Source organism: Tyto alba, unplaced genomic scaffold (genome assembly GCF_018691265.1).
Source record: "Tyto alba isolate M040663 unplaced genomic scaffold, T.alba_DEE_v4.0 Super-Scaffold_28, whole genome shotgun sequence".
In the NCBI taxonomy this organism is placed as follows: Eukaryota; Metazoa; Chordata; class Aves; order Strigiformes; family Tytonidae; genus Tyto; species Tyto alba.
The window spans coordinates 16,434,176-16,455,241 of record NW_024881302.1 but is presented as its reverse complement, the minus strand read 5'-3'; the positions used below and the strand labels follow the sequence as shown (position 1 = coordinate 16,455,241).

At 50.0% G+C, this 21,066-nt stretch overlaps 1 protein-coding gene across 1 annotated transcript in view; it reads left to right on the top strand.

The window, feature by feature from the left end:
- The first annotated feature begins 3,202 nt into the window (after nucleotides 1-3,202).
- The window catches only part of RHBDF1 (rhomboid 5 homolog 1), a 39,682-nt gene continuing 21,818 nt past the window's right edge, over nucleotides 3,203-21,066 (top strand). Inside the window, exon 1 of the mRNA XM_042798535.1 lies at nucleotides 3,203-3,490. The gene's annotated coding sequence lies outside the window, so the exon portion shown is untranslated. The remainder of the gene's footprint in view (nucleotides 3,491-21,066) is intronic.

Below are 21,066 nucleotides of genomic sequence, written 5' to 3'. Positions count from 1 at the left end.
TTTTTTTTTTTTTGCAGTTCAGCAGCATGATTCTCATCTTGGCATCTGATCTGGAGAGGAGGCATCTGTACTCCGAGCATTTTGCGCTGACACTTAAGATCGATGGGCACCCACAGTGTAGGAGAAAGGGCACTGCTGGGGCTGGGTGCTCAGAGCAGCCAGTGCTGCTCTTCCTGGCATGGGGCTGGGGCAGAAAGCAGCAATGCCAGCTGTGCACGCAAGAGCTGCAGGGTAACAAGGAGGAACAGGAAACAATTTCTGTAGTAGCTCTGGTGAAAAGATCCCACAGTACCAACCCCATTTCTCCCATCCACAGGACCCCCCCTGCATATGAGGATGGGGATGAAAATCTGACCTGCTGCTGGCACCCAGGAACCTGGTTTGTTCCCCAGTGAGGGGATGCAGGTGATCTCTGATCTGCCCTGGAAATGCATCCCCCAAGGGGAATCCCCGTCCTCTTGCTCCTGGCAGCTCTCTCCTGGCTCTTGGCCAGGCCACCTGCATTTGAAACTCTGTGGGACTTTGCTTGGGTTTCTGTGTTATTAATCCTCCCCAGAAGAAATCCCAGGCCTTTCTGGACCTCTTCCCTGCTTGCTAGGACAGCTTCCAGGGCTGCACCGCTGCTTCATGTCAGCACAGGAGGCACTGCAAAGCCCATGTATTTCCAGAAGGCAAGGGGAGCTCTGCTTTCCCCGCAAAGGCTGCAATCTGATGCTCTCCACTGTGCTTGCTGGATACTGGGATGCTTTCTTGGCCTAAACCCTGAACAGATCAGGTCAAAATCAAATCCTCTGTACAGATAACTGGCAATCCAGATTAAAATAGACCTCTGTGCTCCTGGTGCATCCCAGCTGTCCTCACGTAATTGTTAAGCAACACATACAGGCTGTAAGAAGGTAAGGGAAAAGGGGCTGCACTGGCTTGGAGCATTGCATGGCTCCTCCGTAAGCACATGCCAACACCACCACTTGCCTTCTCAGATGTATAATCAATATACAGTGCAGCCCAATGTAATGTTTGATGGCACAGAACCAGTGCTCCAAGGAGCATTGCATACAAATGTGCACGCAGGAGGGAGAACCGTGAGGTGCTGATGAAGATGAGGTATTGAACAAACATGTGAAGTACCCTCGGGCCATTCTGCACCACTCCGGGCTGGTGCAGACCCACCAGTGCCTGGCTGCAAGTGGGCAGGCGTGTGGCTCACCCGGCTTTGAAGGAGCAGTTAAAGCAAGCTGCAGCAGTAAAAGTGCTGCATTTCTCATGCTGATGGATATCTGTTTCATTGGGTCTTAACCATGTCTTGTGGCAAGATCACAGTTTCTCATGGGTTTCAAGCAGAAGGGAGGAAATTCCAGTTTCCAGCAGAGAAGAACGGAGCAAATTCGTGTAATCACATGTTAACATAACAAGCACCAGAAGAGAGCTCTCCTTCAGCTGGTCCTCAGAGGCCACATTTCAAACAGAAGTACTCCCTGCAAGCATTCATGAGGGAGAGAACAAGGCTGTTGGGCTGGATGACCTGCTCCAATCCAAGACTGGTGCGTCCTCAAAACCAAAATGCTGCCGTGCACCAGCTCGTGCTCGAGAGCAGCAGTCAGAAGCTGGCCTTATATCACCCTATTCTGTGTAGTTTAAACTTATAGGACTTAGGGCACTTGAAGCAGAAATACCCTGGGTAGCGATGGGAGCAAGGAGGGCAGATTTTATCTGCCTAAGTGTGGATGCCTGCATTTGGGTAAAAACTCCACAAACCCAGGGGAGCTGGGTGGGGAATCACTGAGGGAGCGAGAGCTTGTGGGATGGGATTAGCAGTGCTGTCTGCAGGAGTGTTACACAGGAGGGAGAAATCATGTTTCAGTGACAGTGTGCTTTATTTTTCTTGCAAAATGCACGTACTGTTGGCAGGAGGCTAAGAAAGAGCAGGGGTGGGTCAGAGTCACACTCCGGCTCCAGAGCGTTCCTCCTGGGAGATGCTGAATGGCCCTGTGAGTTCACCTCTGCTCTGTTGCGTTACTGGACGCTTCTTGTCCTTGTTTATGTGGTAGAAACAACTGAAAATAATTTGTGCCTGTTAAGCTTTGCGGACGTTCAGGGTTCTGTGTGCAATTTGGTCTCCACCTCGGCCAGGACTAGCTGAGGCTGCTCTGTGTTTGCTCGTTAGCTAACGAGATGCAATGTAGTTATCAGGGTTCTCTGGGGGGGCTGCCTTTGAAGCGTGGTTGCTGCTGCCACGCGTGGGCACACGCAGGGGTGGGAGCGGTGCCGATGAGCTCACCCGTGCAGGGAGCGCCGGCCCCTGCAACGGCAGCTCTCCCGCTCATCTCAATCATGTGCGAGTCGGCGGGGAAGATGGCAAGGAATATGCACCCCCCCAGTTATTACTAATATTAAAAACATCTGCAGCTGTGGGTTGGGGACCTGCTGAAGAGGGATGTGTATGTTGCAGGCCTTGCTGGAGCTCTAGTAAACCTCTGTGTGAGCAATACGTGCTGACCAATGCTCCACAGAGGATGGATGGAGAAATCTTCAGCAACAGTCCCAAAACAAAGGCAAGGATGGATGAGCAATTGAGGTGAGAGGATGCCATCCGGAAGGGGAAAATGTTTAAGCTGGAAAGAAAGAAAGAGCTTAGGGAAGGGAAAGAAAGAGCTTAGGGAAGGGAAAGAAAGAGCTTAGGGAAGGGGTTATACGCTAACCACACGGCTGGAGGAGGAGGTGTGAAGAACTTGATGGGAAACACTGCATTGAGTAGGGTGGGGGAAAATGAGGCAAGGAGCAGGTAAAGGACAGGGAAACAGCAAGAGTGAGGTGATGGGGAGCAACCCAGCGAAGCATCGAGGGCAGGGTGCACACCCTGTGGGAGGCTGGGCGGTGAGGGCTCCCGGTGCGTGGCTGTGGGGCCTGGGAAGGCCTGCCCGGGCCCCGGCAGCTCGGCTGTGCCCGTCCCCTCCGCTGAGCTCGCGGGCTGGCAGTGCCAGGGTGACCCCCGGCCCCGGGGCTCCCCCCACGCCGGGCACAGCCGCTGCCGGGAGCTCCGGGGAAGCGGAGCTTCCCGCGGGCCCGGGAGCCGAACGCTGCCACTGCAGCCCGGCTGAGGGCCGGCGGCTGCACGCCTGGAAGGGCGATGCCCACCCCCGAGGCGGACCCCAAACCGGCGGCCGGGAGGCGGGGGCTCCGGGCCGGTGGCTTCCGCCCGGCGCGGCGCATTCCTGCACCGTGAGTCAGGGCGGCGGGATGCGTCGTCCCGCGGCCGCGGGCAGCTCCCCGGCGGGGCTCACGCCGCCGAACCCGGCTCGGTTCCCGTCTCCCATTTGCATGCCGCGGCTGTGAATGGCGTGCCCGGCCGGCCGGCCCCTGGCACGGGGGAGGAGTCTCCGCGCCCTACGCGGGCCGAGCTCGGCGGCGGCGGCGCCGGTCCCTTAGAGCCGCGCTGGGGGGTGGCCCGACCCGAGCGGCGGCTCGCCGCTGCGCTTCACCCGCCTTCCCGGTGAGTGCGGGGCCGGGGAGGGGTGGGTGTGTGGGGAGGGGGTGCCCCGGGGCACGGCGCACACGTGAGTTGCGGGCTCCGTCCCGCTCCCGTCCCGCGGCCCGGCCGCCTGCGGCGCGGCAGCCCCCTGCTGGGGGCGCGAGGTGGCGGCGCCGACCCCTGTCAGCGGGGAGAAGCCCTCAGAAAATGGCCCCTCACCCGCCCCGCGAGGCGAGGTGAGGCGCGGAGCGGAGCGGGCGGCCTTCGCTCGTGTCCCCGTGCCTGAGGCGGGGAGCCCGGCCCTGTCAGCGTTGGACATGTGCGATCTCATGTCCCCGGAGAGCCGGGGTCCGGCTTGTCCGTGGCTCTGCGGGCGTCGGGAGCGCGGTGATCCTGGTGCTTTCGGCCGCAGGTGACGGTGCGCGTCCGCGGCTCGGTGCCGCCGGTCCAAGTCCACGCTGGATCTGAAAGGCCCCTCCACCCCCATCTCCTGCCGCGCCTTCCCACCCACCCCTCCCCAGATGCTGGCACGGGGGTTTTGGCAGTCACTTGGTGAGCTGATCTGGTGGAAAACATACCGCTTTCTGCATGTAAAGGTTAGTTTTCCTCGGGATTGAGTCCCTGAACTGACTTTTCACGCCGCGCTGCTGGCATGAAGCAGGGGATCACAGCAGCCCAACGTGAGCCTGAGGAAAGCCTTTGCAGCATTGCACCCTTAGTGCTGAGTCCTTTCAGGCTCCTCAGAGCGCAACCTGTCCTTCCTCCGGTCATTACACTCAGCTAGCCCAGCTGTGCCAAAGTGCCCCTTGTCTGCATTTTGACTTGTGCTTTTCTCTCATGTAACTCAGGAGAGGTGAGCGGAGGCACAAATGGCTTTTGCCTGGTGCTTGTCCTTGTGCGTGGCTCGGTTCTGGCTGCTCATTCTCTTGCAGGTTGGCTTTGCGGCGGGGTGCACGGTGTTGGTCAGGGATGTCTCCAGGCTGGGTCTCGGAGCAAGCAGGAAGTTGTTTCCTTTCTTCCTGTTTTTGTCCCCACGGCTGCTGATTTCCTCTGGGAAGAAAGCTGTATGTTCTGCAGTAAAGGAAAAAATAGTCACACGTAATGGGAAGGGACAAGGTAGCAAAGCTGAAGGCGGTTCTGAGCGTGAAGCATGCGACGAGGAAGGAGCGCAGGGTGTTTGCTGCTGACAGAGCAGCAAAGACAAGTAGCTGATTTTGTGCTGTGGCCACAGGGGTAAAAAGGGCCCACTTGGGACAAGCTGGGGAGCAGACCCTTGGATGGAGAATTGGCTTTCCACTCGTGCATGGATAGATGTTGCTCTCTAGCTCTTCTGTCTCAGTGGTGCAGGGTTTTCAAGAGGAGGTGGTAACTCATGTTGGATCAGTTGATGTAGTTGGAAGAAACAGATGAACTTTCAGATACTTCCTTCATTCAAGTTTTGATTGTTGAAAGGACTTTATGAAAGGCCTTGTGTACCTGAAATTGTCTGCCTTTTTTTTTAACAACAGCTATCATCCCTCCCTCCTGCTGCATCCCTCTTGTGTCCTTAGATCCTTGTGGCTACTGCTGGGCAGCCCAGGTCTGCACTGTCTGCGTGCGGGGTCCTGGGGAGCCTGCACCACTCCTGAGCTGGGACCCTGCCAGCCTCCCAAGCAGTGCTGTGGGTTTGGAACAGGGGAACGAGCTTCCTTACAGTCTCTCTGCTCATCAGTCCTGAGGCCCCCGGAAGGCAGCGGCTCTCACGTGTGCTTGTGTGTCGGCGGTGTGCCTGCTCTTCTGTGTGTTCCCATGAAAGGAGGTTAATGCTGTGCAGCGTAAAAGCAACTCCCACAAAACTAGTTCTGCTCTGGGACTTCCCATGACAGGCCTTTTTTTTTTTTTTTTTTTTTTTAAGCAATAGACTTGCAAGAGATCTGCCTACAAACTGGCTTTTCAGGTTCTGGGGAAAGCCAAGGGCTGGCCCCGGTCTCAGGAATGTCTTGCTCTGTTTTGGGTAGGCTTCATCCAGGGTGACGAGCTTTGGATGCGGAGAGCGCTGCTTGTCTGCAGAGCAGAGCAGGCACCTCTGCTCCAGCAAACTCGTCCTTCCTGTGGCTTGGTGCTGAGAGCGCATGGCCCTGACGTGTCACCTCAGTCAGGAGCTAGGTCCCTCGGAGAGGGCCAGCGCTTCGTCACTGGACTTGGCAGATGGCTTGTTTCACTTTCGTGGAGGGGACTGCAATGAGGCTTCAGCTGAGCGAGGTCGGGCAGCAGGAATGGGAATTCCTTTTGGGGTCATCAGTCCTGTTCCTCTGGAATCCAGTCCCAGAGAGCAGCCAGCAAGTCCCAGCATGTTCCCCTGAAAGAGGCAGGGTCTGCTGAGTGTGGCATGATAGGACAGTTTATTCTGGGCACAGAGCCCACATGCTCAGATATAATTAGTAAAGATTTGATTCCATTCAGTGTGTCGGATCTCTCTGCAGTGCAAACAGAGCCTGCTTAGTGCTGAAGGCCTGAGATGGGCAACATGACCGGGAGTCCTGGGTTGTTTTCCACTCAGTGCATCCAGCACCTTTTAGGTTGGCAGAGCACCCTGTGTGCTGCTGGGGATGCTGCTTGCTGAGTGGGACTGGCTGTGAGCTGAAGACCCTGATGTTTCTCTTATCTGTATCTCTAGAGCTTTTATCCAGCAGGACAGTCTGATAAGATTCTTCACTTGTGGTTGCTGCCTTTCTTCCTTCGTTATCTCTGGAGGCTTTGGCATGCTGTGAAGACCATGAGCCCTTCCTGGAGGTTCCAGCATTAATTGTGACCCGACACAATGCTTTTATTAATTGCTGTTCCTGCAGCCACCTGCCTGTCACTGGTATATGACCCATTTCAGTAGAAATACTTAAAAGTTGAGTATGGATTCCTTCCTTAACATTTTCCCTGAGTTCAGATGTGGGTTAGTTTCTTTTCAGCTGAGGAGGTGCTGGGCTCCAAGTCTAACTTTATCATCATCTAGTTGGAATGAAACGGATGTGAAATGTGCAGATCTCACACTCTTATTGTAAGGTTGCCTGCCTGCTGCTGGGTATGTGCTTGTAGTTTTAAGTAACCTGCAGAAGGTATGTGTTGCCTGCCTGCTCAGAGAGCTGTGTTGCATCCTCTCTGCTGAGAGTGTGACAATGTCTCAACGTGTGATGTGGGTGCTGCAACCTGAATTTAGTGGGACTTGTGTCTGGGTCATGGATAATATGTCTCAGCGTCGCTGGAAAGTAGAGTGAAGAGGTTTTCTTTCTTCACAGGAGGGGAAGCCGTGGTGTCCAGGGTCACGCAGGTTAGTTGTCTCCCCAGTGGTGGGATTTTCTTAGGTTTGTGGTTGGTGGTTTAATTTTGTTGTTTGTTTGTTTTTGGTCTTTTTGTTTCTTTATTTTTTGCCTTGTTCAGAACTAGCAGAACCAGTTGAACTGAATGGACATCAGGACCTGTGTCCTTACTCCACTGGTGTCCAGTGACTCCCTTCTGAGGTCAGCACCCACCATGGAAGTAATAGAAAAATATTTCGAAGGGACAGTCATAACCCTGCAGCTCTTAGTCCTGAGAGATTAGGGAGGCAAAAAGCAAGATTTAACCTTGGAAGGAAATGGATCTCTTAGACAGCATTTCCCATGGCCGTGCTGGCAGCTCTGTTTTTGTGTCCTCGAAGAACCCCAAACTCATTTGGAGTGTGATGTGTGCTCTTGCCATCCAGGCCTGATTGCACGGAGTCATAGAGACCCTCGCTCTAATGCCGCATGGGCAGGCGAGTCTTGCCTGCCAACCTCTCTGTTTTCACAGGCAGGCTTGGCTGTGCCACTGGGAAGGTCTAGGGGCAACCCTGAGAGAGGGAGGTTTCCACAGGGAGCGGTGGAAATTGTGTCTGTGCTGAGATTGCCTATTGTGTCCTTGTTAGTTGAACTGCAGGGGTTTCCTATTGCTTGCTCCTTTTCTTGGTCCTGCTCATCTAGCTGCTGTTCAGGACTGGTTGAAGCCCACTTCAGACCACATATTTCATACTTGCTGTTTCAGTCCATGCTGCTGTAGGAATGAGGAAGTGGTTTTTTTTTTAAATGTGTGTTGGGATGATGCCACAACGAGCAAATTAGTAGGTGAGTTTTTGAACAAATCATCCAAACTATGGTCAAATCCCTTTGAATAACAAACAGTGGCTGTTTTCTACGTGATGAAGGCGGAGAACTTATTCTTCATGTTAACCTTAACTGTTAAATGATGTAAAGCTCTAGAATACAAGTGTCATTGCTTGTGTGCTCTGCTGCAGAGATGGCAAATGTCAGATTGACATAAGGCTTGTTCTGGCTGGAATTTCCTTGGGGTGCAGTCTTAAACTATGTAGATAAACCATATATTTCAAATATAATTAAAGATACTTCTTGCATACCATAGAAATGTTAGAACTATTACAATACAGACCTGAGCAGCAGATGCACTCTCAAATTCTGGGGCCTTTAGCAACACACAGACCTCGCCATACCAATCAGAGAATCTCTAAAACACAGTGATTATTAAAGGAAATGTTATTTCTTCTCAGTGAACTAAGAAGTATCATTGCAAAATACTTCCCTGGCACAGTACAGCCTTCCCAGGGGGAGAAGAGATATCAAGACGTGCCTGATCTTGCCTTTTCTGGAAAGCCTACCTTTGCCGCCTCCTCCCCTTCCTGTTTCCACTTTGCTGAGAGACAGCCTCTTGCTTTGCCGGTCAGCAGCAAGACTTGCTTTGAAGGTTTTTTTTTTTTTTCCTTTAGAAAGGAACAATCTGTATGAGGTCATCCTGAAGCTGTGCAGGATGCTGCTTTTACTGTTCTACAGGTCCAGCACTTACGTGGCTTTGACTCCGTGAAAGTTATAACAGCTTGAATTTTAAAATCTTGAGGGCTCAGATAATTGGATTGACGAATACAGCTTCTGTATTTTAGGAGTCACTGCCCTGCAGCAATTAGCACATGGGAGGTACAGTTCTCTGTCACCTGAATTCAAAGCCCAGTGCTTTAAAGTGAACTGTAGAAGGCAGGCTGAGTTGTTTTGTCAAAAAATGTGAGCATACCTTCCTTTTCTCTGTCTGCTCTGGGACTGTAATTTCAGGGAAAACAGTGAGAGAGAATGTGCTGTTCACTCAGATTGGAGAAATATGGTTCACTTAGATTTTAATTTTTTTTTTTGCTAAAACAAGGTTAGAATTATTATTTCTGTTTGCACTATAAATGAATTGGTGCATTGGGCACACATGAACATACATGTGTACACACACCTGCAGAGCTCAAGCTCTTCCTGCAAGTGCTTTCCAATTAGACAAATTAGGAGATGGTGTGTGGCTGGCTGTGGAGCACTGGCAAGAGTAGAAATTAGAGCTTCAGAGTGGCAGGCTGTGTCCCCCTGGCTAAATCAGCTAATGTTTAGGAAGAGCAGCTTCAGCTGAACCAGCTCTGCTCTGAGTCCTTGGCTATTTAATTGTTCCTTTAAAGGATCTCCACTGGGCCTCACTGCTGTGGGCACTGATTCAGGCTTATTCTCCCAGCTGTATCCAGGTGATCAGAACTATGGTTGTGTTGGAGAAAGCAGGTGTGTGATGGTGAGTGAGGATGCCCTGAATTTCAAAGGAGCATGCAAAGAAAGCTGGCCCGAGTGGCTCAGATGCTGTGGCTTCCATCCTTCCTGAATACAAAGTCTGTCTTCTGGTGGCTTCAGTGTTTGTTATTGTTATTTCCTCTAAGATTTTTTTTTTTTTTTTTAGATTGCTATTTAGAGAGGTTTTATGTAACTTTCCGTAGGAAATGTTGTCATTTGCGGCAGTTTTGGTTTTATTTGCCAGTGAGGCGGTTTTATCTAGCACAACAAGCAGTGATTTTTAGCTGCTTTTACCACTAAGAGTCTTTGTCATAGAGGTTGGGTGGCTTTTGGTCCAGTATCATTTTTAGTTTGGGGAACTGTGATTTTTTTTTTTAGGGGAGGTTGCTAGTTTTGGCAGTTGCTTTTCCATCAATTGTTTATTGATGTCATATTTTCTAAATGAACAATGCACTAAGAGGCATTACTTTACCAAGAAAATTGTTCTTGAGCTGGGTGCACGGGCAGCAGCTGTTCCAAAAGCAACCTGAGACAGTGTTTACTGCTGTCTCGAGAGTCATACCAGTGCTGTATTCCTAGCTTTCCTTGTGTCCTGAACCCTGACAGAACTCATGATGAATATGAGAGCTGGTAGAAAGAACTTACAAATGCGGAATTTGAATGAAAAATGATACCTGTGTTAAAACACAAGTGATAGGATTTTGTTGGTTTTGTCTTTTATTTTCTAACGCATGGTCGTGGCTGTGCTGACAAGCACTTTTGTGAATCTTGCTTTGCTATATAACCGAGGCAGTGACTGTGTCCATGGTACTTGTGGATCAGCCAGTACTCTACAGCACATCTGTTTTATTAGTAGTGAGAATAGTTCTGGAACAGGGTCTTCTGGAGCCCCATTGAATTGTTGCAATGACTTAAATGTCTACTAAAATAGTTTCTGTGATCACTCTTTCCTCCTGCTTTGTTAACGAGGAGCTGAAGAACGTTAGACCCAGGCAGAGTACTGAGACAACTGTGGTTAGAGGCTGCTGGGGACCCCAGAGCGATGGACTCTGCGGGCTCAGCGCATGCACTGCCAGCCCAGAAGGCAGCTGTGGTTACCTCTGAATAGGGTATAAGAACAAGGTTTGCATAGATGATCCTTTCTCTGGATACACTTCCAGTGTTGGCAGTCAGTTGTTTATAATTGCAATTGTTAATATTTGAGTTGTTAATGTGATTATGTTAGTTATCCATTCTGGCTACGCTCGTTGTGGCACTGGACCAGCAGTAGTATCCTGGCTTCCTGCATAGGCATGCTGAGATGCATCAGCCATCTGGTACCTGGTAATGGATTTCTAGGTGGAAACAGCTCCTTTTGAGGACTCTACCGGCTTCCCAAAGGATTGGGAGTGCTGGTTAGTGCTGGCTTCTCGTGCCCTGTGCTTGGCGTACTGTCACTGGAGCTGTTAGCAGGTATCATCATCGGTCCGTGCCCAGAAGTAGCCTATAAGTGGTGTGCAGTGACCAGGGTATTAGGATGTGGCTGCTGGAAATGTGGCTGTTGCGTGTGGTGGCAGGCCAGTGTTCTCTGTGCAAAGCTGCAGGGTGTGTTCGTGGAGAAACACAAACAGGATGAAGACACCAAAGTACTGCAGAAGGTTTTCCACTGCTCCCCCCTCTTTGCTGGTTATATTTTATGTTGAGAATGTTCCCCTTGCTGGTATCTGCGTAGGTTGTAGGTGACTGTATTGGGTTTACTTCAGAAGGTGGAGTTGGGTGCTGATTGCTCGTGGGCCCTGGGGTGCAGGCGTGCTGGCCAGTGCTGTGAACCTGCTTCTGTCTCGGGGTCACATGTGCTTAGGAGATGGAAAAGGCAGCCCCTCTGCCCAGTCTGCTCTACTTGGCTCCCATCCACCTAGTCGCTTTGTGGGTGCCACAGGCCATAGGTGGAGAGGGGAAACTCATCCCTTGGGAACCCTGCTTTGGAAGCTGTCCATGGGTGAGGCTTGGCTGTCAGCTCTAGAGAAATCTGTGGGTAGTGTGAGTGTGTTCCCATCTAATGACCCCACCAAAAATTCACTTAGCCTCTGGTGATACAGTAGTATTTTATTCCTGCTGCACTCACCACCTGCAGAGAGCACTTCTCAGAATATTATTTAAGCCTCAGGAGATGCAGAACCCACCACCTCCCTTGTGATAATTGTTAGCTTCCCACAGTGATACAAGTGTGAGTTTTTGGCTGTGTTTTTATGATTGCTTTAGACTGTACTGCCTTCAGAAGCAATCCAGTCGTCTGGCTTCAGCTGCTCTTTTTGTTCCTGCTTCTTCCCCTTTCCTTCTGCTGGCACAAGTGTTTGTGGAGCCATGTGGTGACTTGGATCAGGGAAGCAGCTTGGGCTGGAACAAACCGTTTTTTTTGAGCTAATATGGGTTGGTTCCCACTGTGGATCACCCAACAGCTGCAGGGATGCTGGTGCCAGCATGAGGAGGGGGGTAATGCAGAGGACTGGGAGCACTGCTGCTTCTGTTGATGTGCTTCTCTTTTAAGTGGCTGTGACATCTTTATAGCTTGAATTTTGAGCATTGTTTTTTGTGTTCTTGTTACTATTCTGCTGCAACAAAAGGTCCTCAAAGATCAGAGTGTTGGCTGTGTGAGTGTTTGCAGGTTGCAGTTCAGGGTCATCTTTTAACCTTGGAGAAGTTCAACTACAGATCTGGGGACCAACAGGAATCAGAAGAGCTTTTTGAGCTCTCTGTTTTTCCTCTGTCTTCTATATGAGGGCAGCAGACCTGGATACTCTTCAGGTCCCATGTGAAGCTGCTTTGAAAGCTTTTAATGCTGGTGTTCCAGTAGGAGCTTATTTATGGTTGATTTCCATCATGACCCACACCTTTTTCTGAAAATCAAGAAAATCAGTTGCTCAAAGGGGCATCAGATCTGATTTCCTGATCATGGGATTGGCTCACATACATTCGGACTTCACTGGCAGATGTTTTTGTTATTTATATTTTAAACTCTCTGGCTCTGTATATAGCTGAACCTTCTGCAAGTTTGGTGGGTCCCAGTTGAAGCTCTGCACTCTCGATGTACATCTTGCATACCAGTATTGTTCTACAAGGCTTTGCATGAAATCCAAACCTTGGTTTTTTTTCTAATGTAGTTTCTTGTTCCCTGCTTAGGGGTCTGCTTGGCCTCTCTCAAGCCAGGAAGTTTCCACTGGTATTTCCCAGCTAATTAAGCGGTTCATGGTGAGATCCCTCAGCTCTGCCTTGGTTCCTTGGGTAGCTGCAGAAGTTAAAGACCTTCCCCATAGCACTCACCCCACCTTGATGGGTTCCTGCTGGCATAGCTCGGTGGTGGTGCTTGCGTGCTGGTTTTATGGCTACCTGCTTGAGCGTGTAGCTCCTGTTCTAGCTCTTTCTAGAGCACTAGTTGAAAAGAAAAACTCAGGAGGAAGCTGGTGTGCCTTTTAATTCACTCTCCACAAGAGAAAGGCCTCTTTTTCCGTCGGAGCCTGTGCAAAGGCTTTCACTACCCCAGATCCATTTCTTCCATGTTCTACTCTGACATAAAGTTTAAAAGACAATTTGGGTAGGGACAGGTCTTTCCAGTGTGCCACACTGGCCTGCAGGAAAGCTATGTCTATTAATAAGAGGTTGGCTATTGCCCAGTCCTCCTGTCTGGTCCCTCTCCAGAGGGCTGCATTCATGGTGGCGGGGGCAAATGCGGTTCCCTGTCACTGATCTGCTGGACTGGGGATGGAGGGGTGCTGTTTTACATAGGGACAGGATAAAGGCTCGGGCTGTAGTTTGATGTTTCAACTAAGCTGCTGTCATGCAGGGCTGTCGCTGAATAGGCTGGTCCTTCCTCTCTTAGGTTGCACAGAGCTTGTCTGAAATCGTCTGAGCCTCTTCAGGATGCCAGGTCAACAGGAAATAATTTACTAGGGTTAGTTTTGTGCTGGTAAAACACCTTGAAGTGGCTCACTGGAGTAAGGCAAGACTGCTCTTTGGGCAGCAGCTAGCTGTCAGATTGGTTTGCTTGCAAGTAGAAGGTAGGGCCTTGGGGAGCTGTTGCCTGTGTGATGTGGTGCGGGCTGTTGTAGGCGGCATCAGTCTCCACCAGCACTCCAGCAGAGCTTCTGCATGGCAGAGGGCAGCGAGAGGGGCAGTGGGTGGTGTGTGGGAACGGTAGTCCTGCCAGCTCTCTGCTGTGCAGGGCTGAAAGGACAGTGTGTCTGCCTAGCTCGCTGCCAGGCTTGTGCTCAGAGGTGCCTGGATTGCTCAGACCCCAGCTTCTGCTCGGCAGCCTGTGGTTACAGCATCGCCTCCGAGCTTGGCAGCGAGGGTTGGGAAAGCAGGAGAGAGCCCTGCACGGGGCCACAGGGCAGTGATGATGGCCTTGTTTCATTTCTGAGGTAGTTTCTTTGGGTAGGGACATGGTGGTGGTCTCAGCTGAAGCCTGAGTGTTGCTGTGCCCTCAACAGCTTTCTCCAAGAGTGCAGGGTCACAGGCCTGTTCAACCTTCTACATCCCTCCCTGCCTTCAGCCCCCCCATCTGGCTTGTTTTAAAGGTCTGGCTCGTGCCTGGTATTTGAGATATTATTTGTAATTTGTTGGGTCTGGTCCATGCTAGATGGTTTTATTGGCAGCCATGAGACTGAAACCCCACTGCTCCTCTTCTCCTTGGACTTCCTGCCTTTTCCCTGCTGTGCCAGCAGAAATCCTCATGGAGAGAGAGGCACAGCCAGCAGCCCGCTGTCTCCCCTGGCTTGCTCTGTCTGGAGAACACATTTAGCATCCCGATTTCTTTGCTGTCTCTCCACCCAGATGCCTGCCAGTGTGCCTCAACCAGAATAGCTGCATGGGCAGACCCCCTCCTTCAGGTACATGGGATTTGCCTGGGACTCTGCGTAGCAGGCGCTGCAAATACAGCTGTTGCAGTGATGGGGGTTTGAAAAACGGAGGAAAACAGCCAGATCTGGCCATGGACGTGGTGACCAGTTTGCAGTGGAATAGCTCTGATGCCTGTTACCTTGTGGGGGTTATCTGTAAGAACATGCACACGCTGTGCTGGAGAGCAGCAGTGTTGGTGGAAAGAGACGATGATATGTGCTTGTGTGGTAGGGTTGAATGAAGTTGGGTTGTTTTTTTGTGTGTGTTTGGAATGTTTTGGGGAAGAAAACAGCTTTATTTTAAATGGTAATGCTGGTAAAATGGAAATTTTTGAAGGAAAAAACCAACATGGGAGTAGCTTCAGTTGTCTGTTTAAATGGAATGATGGTCTGTCTCTGAAATGACTGTGCAAATCTTTGAATGTATTTGAGATGCCTGTCAGTTTTAGGAGCATGCTCAGGCTTCTGTATGAGGCTTTTCCTTCTCTGTTTGGGTAGGTGGGTTTCACTAAGCAGCTTTTTTTGATCATGTGCCGACTTTGGAATTTAATACACTCTCCCTCTTTCTTAGCCTAACCCACAGCACACTGGATTTGGCTTTCGTTCTGATACTGTGACCTTGCTTTGGCACAGAGCTTTTGAAGGTGACTTTCCCAGAGTATCTGTAATATACAAGTTTTTTCTTTTGTTTCTTTTAAATGAAATGGACTTTATTAATAATTTTTGTGTTGCTACCACAATTGTACACGCAGCTGATTGATTAGAAGAAGCTAGATTTGCAAATGCTGTGTGTTCAGCCTGAGCACTGGAGAAGAGTTTGTATTTCCGGATTCCTCAACTCTGTGATGCTGAGGGAACAGCTTCTGAGCTGACCGAGCAGTGCAGGTGGTGACACGAGGACTGGGACTCTGCCAGCACTGGGAGGAAAGTCCAGGCAGTTACTGGGCAATTCCACCTCTTCCCAGTCTCTTTGACAGTCTCCTTAAGCACATTTCTCCAATCTTACATGATTTTGGTAATAGTGGAGACTTCTCTCTTGTTGCCACTTGTTGGAACCGCTATCCTGGCAGTTTATAAAAGTTGTGTTTCAAGCCCCAATGACAGTTCTCAAAACCTTGAAAGCATGAACGTTTCCACCTCCTCAGGATGAAGATAATTAGCTGATGCCTGGGTTGGAGGAACATTTTCTGGACTTTGGGAGATGCTGCAGACCACAAGCACAGGTGGGAGATCTGGAACAGCTCCTGTCCAAGGACTGAGCAGCTGGATGTGGATCCCGCTGTGTTTGTGGGAAGAGGGGATGGTAGGAGGGACATGGAAGAGATCTGCAGGGTCAGGATTGGCATGGAGAAAGAGGGTAGGGAAAAGCTGTTCAGTCTCCTAGCCCAAGAACTACAGGTCACCCAGTGAACCCAGGAAGTGGCAGGTTTAGAGTCAAAGTGAAGAAAGCACGTGTTTCAGTTGTGGAGCTCTTTGTCATGTGCAGTTATGAATACTAAAAGTTTGCTTGGATTAAAAAATGAATTGGATATATTCTAAAGGAAAAATCGTCTGATGGATGTAGAACCATTAAATGTAAATACACCTCTGGCACAAGAAACCTCTGGGTTATTCATAGCACATGCAAGGACTCTGCCCTGGGATATGTGACTGTCGAGTGATCCTGTACTCTGTACCCATTGCCAGGCATCCTCTGTTGGAAATGAGATACTGGCTTTAGATGGACACTTGGCCTGCTGTTGCATGGCTGTGCGGTGTATGTTCCTATCTTGCTGCTGTCACTGAGTTCCTGAAAGGACAGTACTGAGCAATTGCAACTGAGGATGTGGGACCATTCAAATGGAATATGTGTCAATGCAGTCAAGTTTGAAACAAGGCCCATTGGCCCAGTCAAATACATGGACACTGTATCCTGAACCCCTAAAAATAACTAAGGGTTAGTGTGAAACTCAGTGTGTGCTGAGACAGAGTTTGGTGACTGCAGCACTCAGTGAGGATCAGGTGTAATAAGGTGTTGTTACCTTCCTTGCAAAGACTACATTCAACCATAGAATCGTAGCATGGGTTGGGTTGGAAGGGATCTTAAAGGTCATCCAGTCCCCCCCTCCCCTGCCACAGGCAGGGACACCTTCCACTAGACCAGGTTGCTCAAAGCCCTGTCCAACCTGGCCTTGAACCCTTTCCATGGGGCCCCAGAGCTGGACCCAGCACAGCAGGGAGGCCTCATGAGAACAGAGTAGAGAGTGGAGAATCCCCTCCCTCGACCTGCTGGCCAAGTTTCTCTTGATGCAGCCCAGGGCACGGGTGGCTTTCGGGCTGTGAGCGCACATTGCTATCTCACAGGCAGTCTTCCATCCACTGCCACCCCCCAGTCCCTTTCCTCGGGGCTGCTCTCCAGCCGCTCCTCACCCAGCCTGGGTTTGTGCTGGGGATTGCCCCGACCCACCGGCAGGACCTTGCACTTGGCCTTGTTGAACTTCACGAGGTTTGCACGGGCTCCCCTCTCCAGCCTGTCCAGGTCCCTCTGGATGCCATCCCTGTTCTTCAGTGTGTCGCTGCACCACACAGCTCGGTGCTGTTGATGAACTTGCTGAGAGTGCATTGATCCCACTGTCCATGTCGCCAACAAAGATGTGAAATGGCACCGGTCCCAACACCAACCCCTGAGGAACGGCACTCATCACTGCTCTCCCCTTGGCCATCGAGCTGCTGACTGCAGCACTTTGAGTGCGACCAACCAGCCAATTCCTTACCCGCCGAGTGGCCCATCCATCAAACCCACGTGTCTCCAATTTAGAGACAAGGATGTTATGGGAGACAGTGTCAAATGCTTTGCACAGTTCTGGGTAGATGACATCAGTTTCTTTTCCCTTATCCACCAGTGCTGTGACCTCATCATAGAAGGTCACCAAATTTGTCAGACATGATTTGCCCTTGGTGAAGCTATGTTGGCTGTCACCAGTCACATCCTTATTTTCCGCGTGCCCTAACAGTTTCCAGGAGGATCCTTTCTGTGATCTTGCTGGGCACAGAGGTGAGACTGACTGGCCTGTAGTTCCCTGGGTCTACTTCTTTTCCCTTTTTAAAAATGAGGGTTATGTTTCCCCATTTCCAGTCAGCAGGAACTTCCCTGAACTGCCACGACTTCTCAAATAGAATGGATAGTGGCTTAGCCACTTCATCCGCCAGTTCCTTCAGGACCTGCATGTGCATCTCATCAGGTCTGATGGATTTGTGCACCTTCAGGTTCCTTAGATGGTCTTGAACCTGATCTTCTCCTACAGTGGGAGGTTTCCCATTTTCCCAGTCCCTGCCTTCTCCTTCTGTCCCTTGGGAAGTGTGGCTGGAGCACTTGCTGGTGAAGACTGAGGCAAAAAAGTTGTCGAGTACCTCAGCCTTCTTCATATCCCAAGCGACCATCTCTCATTTCCTTCCTGAGAGGGCCCACAGTTTCCCTAGCCTTCCTTTTATCACTGATGTATCTATAGAAGCTTCTTTTGTTGCCTGTGACATCCCTGGCCAGATCTATTTCTCAGGGCTTTGGCCTTCCTAACCTGATCCTTGGCTGCTCAGACAATTTCTCTGTATTCCTCCCTGGCTCCCTGTCCTTGCTTCCACCCTCTGTTGGCTTTCTTTTTGTCTTTGAGCATGTCCAGGAGCTCCCTGTTCATCCCTGCAGCCTCCTGGTGTTCTTACCTGACTTTCTCATTGTTGGGATGCATCGCCCCTGAGCTTGGAGGAGATAATCCTTGAACATCAACCAGCTTTCCTGGGCCCCTCTTCCCTCTGGGGTTTTATCCCGCGCTACTCTGCCAAGCAGATCCCTGGAGAGGCCAAAGTCTGCTCTCCTGCAGTCCAGGGTAGTGAGTTTGCTATGTGCCCTCCTCGCTGCCCTAAGGATCTTGAACTCCACCATTTCATGGTCACTGCAGCCAAGGCTGCCCTTGAGCTTCACACTCCCCACCAGCCCCTCCTTGTTGGTGAGAAGAAGGTCCAGCATAGCACCTCTGCTCACTGGCCCCTCTGTCACTTGGAGAAGGCAGTTCTCATCGATGCATTCCAGGAACCTCCTGGATTGCTTATGCACTGCAGCGTTGTCCCACCAACAGATACCAAGGTGGTTGAAGTCCCCCATGTCCTTATCCAGCTGCACATCTATGTACACAGCTATATATCTATGAGCAGCTAGTCTGTATGTCTCTGTACAGATGGATCCACATTCAGTCTCACCGTTAACCTCCTGGAAACCTGCCTCTTGTGTCCATACCCCAGTCTCTTTTATGCCCCGGGCCAGAGGCAGCGGGCTGACCTCTGCTGTATTCCTCGTGTGCAGAGAATCAGGCCCTGCTAGGGCAAGCACTGCAGTTTCATCTTACATGTTTGTAAGGTTTATTCTTGGCCACTCCAAATCCCACATGTAGTTGGGAATGCGGAACAGCTTTGCCTTCACTGCACTCTTCTTTGGGGAAAGGAACATTTTAGTAAGTAAAAAAAGTCAAACTGGTGGAAGAACTTGCTCTTAAGTACTCTGTTTTCAGTCACCCTTGAAACTCACCTCGTTTTAAAATACTGAGTACACTTACACAGTTATTTTATATGCATTTTGATTTTTTGCTATTTAAAGAACTCTTTAACTACTGATGTTGGGAGAAAGCAGTGCATTGCTCAGTCAGCTTCATGAATTTAATCTTGAGATCTTCTTGCCTAAAGTACAAAGTTGAGTCAACTTTGGGGATAATCATAATGCCCTGGGCTTGACCCCATGTGCGTGCATGCTCTGTCTTCTTCTTTGCATGTGGAGTGTGTGCACGTTGCTGGAGATCCCCATGCACTAGTCTGCAAGGACTTCTGCAATGAAGCCAGCGTGATGGGTATGGGGACACCCCTGTCCATGACAATTTAGGAATAGGGACTGAGAACAGATTTAATTGAAAAATCTTTCACAGAGCGCAGCATTGTTGCAGCGGCTTTTGGGCAATATAGGAGTGATTCATTCACTGCCTTCCTGGCTTGGCCTCACTGATAAAGCTGCAAATCTTACACATTTGCAGGCTTTGCACCCAAAGCATCTGCTCACAAAGGCAGCTCTGGAGGTGGACAGGAAGGAAGTTGAGTGATATCTGCTCATTGAAGAGATGCTGGAAAAATAAAAGTTGCTGGTTCAGAGGTTCTGAATTTGCCCTTGAAGGAACAGAAAGGAGACAGAGTTGTGTCATGAGGGGTGTGTGTGAAATAGGTTGTGTTTGGTCATGCCAGAATGGTGGCTCTGTCCTTGGCTGGTCTCTGATTAGAACATCTCAGGAAGACCTGGTTTTTGTGATCCTCCTGGGTAAATGCTGGAGCTCTTTGCATTGCACCAAGGGAGTTTTTCAGGTATAAGAAATCTGCTTTGCTTTCTGACCTCACCATGAAGATGAGTTTGCTCATTTTGTATGTAAGACTGAAAGCTGTCTCATAGTGGATTAACCCTTACAAAGAGCAGGCGGGAGTTCCCCTAATACTCTCACTATTCTCATTTTACAGGAAGTTTAAACAGATGCATTTAGTCACCCCTGCGGCTAGGGGTGGAGGGAGGGAAGGAATTGTGTCCCTCAAATGTACGGCACTGTGTCTGTGCACACAGGACTGTGGTGCATGTACGAAGGGCATGTCTGTACATGCTAGACAGTGAATTCCCAGACTTTTGGGGGCCTGTGGTATTTGCTGAAACCCAACCTTCATCCACCTACAGCTGAGTCCTCCCTTTCTGTCATTCCGGCTCAGCTGAGCGTGGCACTCCTGGCAGCCAGCCCAGCTTGTGTGACTGAGCTAGCAGCTGGTCTTCAGGTCCTTTTAGATGAGATTCTCTTCTAGCCCACACCAGATCATCCCTCACTCCCTTTTATTGACCTATTTCCCCTCCACGCTGTGTATCTTTTGCAAGGGTAAGCTTCACCGTTTGTGCAGCTCCTTTTCCAGAGCACCTGCAGTGAGCTGTGGCAATGCTATGAAAGGCAGCGTATGTTTCAGAGAACCAGTGCCTAATTTGGGTTGGGAGGGACCTTCGCAGGTTGTCTGGCATGGCTGCTGTGCAAGGCAGGGATAATTCAGGCCACTCAGGGGCTCGTTTAGTTGAGTGCTGAGTGTCTCTAAGGATGGAGGTCCCTCTTCCTCTGGTCCTGTCCTGGCACTTGGCCGCTCTCAAGGAAGAATCTTTGCATATTAAACTCCTTGTGCATTTAAAATAAATCAGCTGTGTTAACATTGTAAGAACACTGAGTTTTAACCCAAACAAAGAGCTGTTCTCCTACTCCCTTTCAACTCGTGTGTGCCTGCTAACTGGATGCTTATTCCATCAGTCCACCATGGTGGGGGAAGAGGCTGGGACTCATGATATTTTTTTTTTTTCGTCCTCTATGAGATCAGTGGCCTAGGACAATGCAAGGAGGGATCTGGGAGAGAATTGGATCAGCACATTTCCCACTGCTAACTTGTGGTTGCGTGTGTGGTAGGAGAGGAAGAAATATGGGTTTGTAGATTAACTTAGGTTGGAAGGTGCCTATAGAGGTATCTGATCTGATCTCCTTGCAATTAAATCTATTTTCTTAATTGTTTCTCTGAGCATGCACAGTAAAGTGCACACTTTCTGAAAAAAAAAACCCTTTCTGCAAGCCTGAAAGAGTTGCATGGTTCCTGTTCCACTGCATGCAACCTAAACAGGAGGTTGCAGTATAATAGAGTGGGCAAGATGACAGCAAGTCACTCTGGTTACTTTGGCGTTTTGGTAATACAGCTGTTTTTATTTAAAGACCATATCATTATTATTTATGTATGAAAACCACTCCTAGTTCAGGGTTTGTGCCAGTTCTCTAATGTTTGTGCTATACTTGTATTCCTCTGTGCACTATGTCATGTTTCTAGAAAATGACTACATTTTAAAAGAGATTAGAACCATCAGTGAGAAATGGCCACTTGCTAATTGCTAAGTAGTAGTTGGGTAGGAAAGCGTGGTGCTTGGCTTTGGGTGGGCAAGGGTGCCTGTGTGAATCACAAGCTGTTTTTAGAGGGAGGTCAGTGGCTTTTGGTACTGCAGTTACTTAGCTGGTTGGACTGGATCCAGACCTCATTAAGATTTAATTCGTGACTTGTTCTTAAG